We start from the raw sequence: 5,936 nt of genomic DNA, 5'->3' as shown, positions 1-5,936 counted from the left end.
ACATTTCAAGACTGAAAATTATGCAAAAATGCCAGAGAGCACAGACTGAGATTACCACACAGCTTGAAAAGGTTGACTCACAGTTTAATTGTTTAACTAACTTTTTAGTTGTTGTTACAACATTAAGGTTGTCATTAAAAATCACTGTCAATTCATTCAGTTGGAAAATACAATAACTTTGTTCAGATAAGATGAAAACAATTACAAAAACTTAGAAGATATATAAATGCCTTTCTATTGTATTGACCGAAAAGAACATTAACAACATTTCATTTCATTTAACGTGTCAAACACAAAGTTTTACAGATTGCTTTAAAATCAAAACTTATCTAGAAGATTAAAAAGGACGGAAAAAAATGCTTGAAAAGCAAAGATCCAGGGTGTAGTCCCCATGTAGACAGTGTTTCATTTTTTTTTCTTTTGCTAATCTTGTCTAAATGTATACATCTAGTCAGTCTCGAAATCTGGTTTTAGGTGTATACCAAACTTTCACTTGTGGACCCACTTTTAGCCCAAATGTCTTTGGAAACTGTTCTTCAGATGTCTTTTTTATCCAAAAATGTTCAGTCTGCATTATATCCTAATTATCAAAACCTCAAAATTACATGCACGTACCCACAAATACAAGTTAGTCTTTAAATGTTGCTTATTATGAGTAAAGCTATCTTAGAAAAGTTTGTTAAAGCTACTTAATCATGTTGTCTTTTTATAAAAATGGGTCATTTTGGCAATTCTAGACCAAAAGAATTAGCAGCCATGCAGCATAAAACAGGGCAACACCCATACCAGTGTTTGATTCATAGAAGATTTTATGTGTACTCCAGTGAACAATATACACAAAAGAGATGATGAATAAAAACTGTTTTTAAAACTGCCTTTCACTCTTCTCAGAGCACTTCTACTTTCACATTCAGGAACTGAATTTACAAGCAGGTAAACAGTGGTGATGTTGAAGGGCCATGAAGTAGACAAGTTTTGAAAAGGATTAAAAATAAAGATTCATTCATTATTTATTACCTTAGTGAGAATGTAGTCAAAGCTGCAACTTTAAAAGTCTGGACTTTACCTGTAATTCCAAGCATCCTTAAAGCAACTTGATTTACTTATTTATGTAAATTTGGTTTATATAGTTTTGCAAATCTCTTTGGCCATGAGGGGAAGATGACCTTAACTTAAAGCCTTGGAATCTAGGTCAATAAAACAAAAGAGAGGTCTTCTCACTTGGGGACCTCCATGGTTTTTTCACCTTTCTGTCGCTGTTGGAGTGATGGAGGCAAGAGGGCATTTGGAGTCACTACAGCAGACAGATTGCCTCAGGCTGTGCCACACACCGGCTCTGCCTCTATGCATAAGTGTGTTTGTGTGTATTCCTCTCATGTACATCATAAACACATGCTGTAGATACAAAACACATCTTTAAAGGTTGAATTTTAATTATGCTGCTTTATTAAATTGTAATCATTGAAATGCAACATTTACATAATTTATTACCTTTCCAGTGGAGAACAGGAAAAGAAGTACATCATTCAGCTAATTCCTAGGCATTACGTTTGGTTAATACATGTTTGAAACAGCTCTTTAGTGGTGGCTTTTTAACAGAATTATTTATCAAAACACATGCTCCATTTTTTTGCTACCCCTCAGTTGATTGTGACCATCGCTAAAGAATGAAATAATATGCATGGAATTATGTTAATGCATAACACTTGCATTTTTATGTATTTACATATAGATATGTATAATTTTATTACTTAAACCTTGTAAGTGTGCACTGTCATATATGACTCAAAATGCCCACATTCAGTCTGTTCCTAATTCTTTTCTTTTCTTTAGGACTGAAAATGCATTGAAATGACAAATTGATCTTTAGCAAATTTGAGCAATTGTATTTAAGCAGGACTTTTACCAGAGTTTTAACACAATGCCAAGAAGGAAAGACATCACCAGTCTTCTTAAAAAAAGGATCATTACTGCCCATCAGTCTGGGAAGGATTATAGGGCCTTTTCCAAACGTTGGGATCCATTATTCCACAGAAAGTGAGATTTTTCACAAGTGGTAAACATTCAAGATCAAATCAGAATGCACTTTCATAGAACAGTTCTGCAAAATGGCCACAAAGACCAGTCTTTCTTTGAGCTGCCTCTGACCATTCATAAATCACTAATCAGGCTGGCTATGTGACACATAGACATGAGCTTTCAGAAGCTTTGCAGAACTAAAAGATGCAAGTAGTGGAACCGAGCTGCATTCAGATGAACGTCTTTCTCGTATGATTTTCAAAATGTGATGAATTAACTCAGTTGGCAATTCTCTTTGTGGTTAACCAAATTCTTCAACTGAATGTGCCTTCATTGATTGTCTCCTCTGTAATGAAACTGTTTATTGTTGTTTAGGCTTTTTAATTCTGCAGCAGGGTGGTTGCACAGATCGTACATCGCTATATCACATTCATGATCCGCAAAGCTAGCTGACTGTGTCACATGTCAACTGTTACGTCTTTAGTACTACCTAATTTGGTAGACCAAAGGCACAACAACAACTTCTATCCCCAATGCCACCTTGTTCCATTCAGAAATTGCAACAAGTTGGCCAGAAGACCACAAACGTTTTTATACCAACAGTCAAGCATGGTGGTGGAGGGTTGATGATTTGGACTTATTTCGTAATCAGTGAGTCACTTGTGTTTTTCCCTATATGCCAACGTATTATTGAGTAAAATAAGAAGCCATCTGCCTGACAGCTGAAGCTGGGCTCAAAGTCAGTCATGGAACAGGAAAAGATCTCAAGCGCGGCAGCTAATCTACAACAGAAACCATAAAACAGAAAAGAATAGGAAACTTCCAATGGTCCTGTCAAAGACTGGACATCATCCTGATTGAAATGCTGTGGTGGGACCTTAAGAGAGCTGTGCATAAATGAATGCCAGCAAATCTCAATGTACTGAACCACCGAGGGCCAAAAATCCTTCTTAATGATGTGAAAGGCAGATAAGGTCATAGAGGAGACAATTACTTTGAAGTTATTGCTGCAAAAATGGTTCTACAAGCTACTGAATCATAGCACTCACGTTTTGTATTGTGGCTTAGTTTGCATTAAATAAATAACGACATATTGTAATGTATCATGTTTTTTTTTCTGTTTTTGATTTTTAAAATCTTGTAAATGCTTTTTTGTATGTCTCGATTTGTAAAACCTGACACTTGAAATCAGGTGTTCTTGTTACGATAACATCTGAGCCTCAGCCACGTCCTTTGTTTTTCTTGTTTTTAAACAGTTCCATCAGTTCTTCTTAGCAAATGAATTAGATTTGTTCCACCATAACATTTTTATAAGTAAGACTATATGCCAGCTGTATCAGTTTATAGATATTAACTCAAAAGCTATAGCTGTATGCTAATGATGTTTAACTGGATGTTTAGTGATGCATGCATGCTATCACACATAGTCTCATATACATATACAAATTAGAAGCATTAACTTTGCAGGTGACACGTCAGTAGTCCCATGCTTGTCCATATATCTGTGATAATGGTTACTATGCTGATGATCAGAGCTATTTGCTTTAAATAGGTCATTATCAGTGGAAGACTACCTTGTGATGGTGATGAGGCCTTTGAAAGATATATTGCCAAATGGGAATAGGTGGTGATGATGAGCTACAGAAGTGTGCTGCTATTCTGCGCTTTCATTCTCTCCCTGTGTCTCTCCACTTCATTGTCGCTTCACCTCTTTGTCCTTTGGTTCAATTTTCGAATCACAAGTCAGGAGCAGTCAAGTGCTGCCATTCCGCCACACAACAACGTGCCTTGGAATTCTAAAAGAAGACATTGAAAATGTATTAGTAAGACAAAATCTGCACTCTGTTTTTTATTGAATTATGAAGAATTTATGATAGCATTTTGATCTGGCATATCACTTTCAGCTTGTCTCTAGTTCTGCATGTTTAAGATATAGTGCAGCTCTTGAATGCTTGTCTCTTTGGGGAGTCGGCGAGGAGCAGAGCTCGCTGTGTGACACTTAACCCACCCCAATCACAGCTTTGAGCCTTCAAAGAAAAAGTGATGACTTAAATTTTTATTTGACACGGTCAAATTAAAACTACTTAAAACTATAAAGTCTCTCCAAATTCTCTCATTTTCACAAGCCCATGTTTATCTCCACATTTTAATTAGTAAGTGCCATTAATTTTTTTTGGCTTTGCTTTTATCGCCAATCATTTACAAGCTTGAGGATGATTGTGTTAATATTACCGAATTATGAAACACATTCCCCAGGTTAATTAGGTTGTTCTTTTTAATTAGAATGTAATTCTGTGAATTGGTGTCTTTTCAAGGGGAAAGGAAGCCCATCAGACAACACAGGCAGTTCAGCCTGTCAGTCTTATAGAGACTGTGGGCAACAGTGCCCTCTAGAGGTTAAAAGTAGGACTACACTATTGGTTTAAAATTGGCCTTTTCAGTAAAAATCGGTATTTCAGGTATATTTGTATGTCCTTGTGCAAAAAGAGACAATTAAAAACATGATTTTGTGGAAAATAGCCCATTCATTCCAAATGTTCCTTGTCATGTCTGATGATATCTGTTTTATTTCCTGCTCTTCAGCTGATGCTCTCGAATCACTTTGTGCAAAGCAGGAACGTGTCACAGTGTAGCCTCTCTGCTGAACCTGAGCTTTTATTCGACGGGAAAAGGACTGGGAATAAAAACTGTTGCATTTCTGTGCACATGAAAATTATTCTCTCCCATTATGTATCTATACCTGTATGTGTTTGCCCACGTTCCCTCACCAGTGTCTGCAACTTAATCATTCAGTGCAGTCCCTGTCTCTCCATCACACCCACAAACAGCAACCAAAGCAGAGCACAGGTAAACAGCACTATCTCTGGGCCAATCCTTCACATGGGGTAAGGCAATTACAAACTCTGCATGTCACCACACCATGCCACCTACACACACACACACTTCTAAGCGCACACCTGAAGACACACCCCTCAGTTTCGAACCACCTTGCACACACTCACTATTTCATCTTTCTCTCATTCCCTCTCCCTCCCTCTCTGCATGTCATTCTCTGTCACTCGCCTGGTGCAAAATTGCACTGAAGCGAGCTGCCACAGTATTGAGGAATAGTGTCATATACTGGCAATTTCCTCCCCAGGTGTCAGGCATACTTTACCTTAATATGTCTGCAGCGACTCTTAATAAAACAGTCTTGTCTATATACATATCTCTACCGCAGACCGGCCTGTGCCACACTGCACACGGCACTCAATAGCATGCTGTTAAATATTTACCTCCGCTGAATGTCAGCGGAGGAGGAGTAGGTGGAGAGGAGAGGAGACAGAGGAGCGAAATGGAAAAATGTGTTCCCGGCTGGTGTTTTAACTGTCTGGATCTGTTGCATGGAGAAATTCCATATCAGCCGGCAGAATGTTTTAGGATATTGTGATGCCATATCAAGTGTAGTCTGCTTGCTCGAGTGGGGAAGGAAAAAAAGGCGAGCACTGGAAATTGAAAAATAGTTGGATATTTGTGCCTCAGACAGGAAAGCAGTGGGAAAAGGGAGCATTTGCATGCACAAAATTTGACTGCAACTGTCTGCTTTTATTCCTGATTTTCGAGCCACATACAATATGCCTGCACTCGCCTTTGACTCAGATAAACGATAGGCCCCCCCTGCAGTGAGTCTGAACAAAACTTATTGACAGTAACCAAGAAAAACTTGTCGTGGGTTGGGATCAAGCCCTACATTGCATTGTTTTGCAGGCGCTTCTTGGGTTTTTATTTATATCTTCCATATTTAAGACAAAATGTGCTGATCTGTGTCAGCTGCTCAATCTGGAGAACAATGTAAAAGTTTTGAACCCACAAAAATATGCTTATTTATTTGTTTATTTGTGTATTTATTTATTTATTGGCTTGTGTTAGTGACAAAG

This window comes from Kryptolebias marmoratus, linkage group LG21 (assembly GCF_001649575.2).
Source record: "Kryptolebias marmoratus isolate JLee-2015 linkage group LG21, ASM164957v2, whole genome shotgun sequence".
Classification (NCBI taxonomy): domain Eukaryota; kingdom Metazoa; phylum Chordata; class Actinopteri; order Cyprinodontiformes; family Rivulidae; genus Kryptolebias; species Kryptolebias marmoratus.
Note: the sequence above shows the minus strand (reverse complement) of the source record.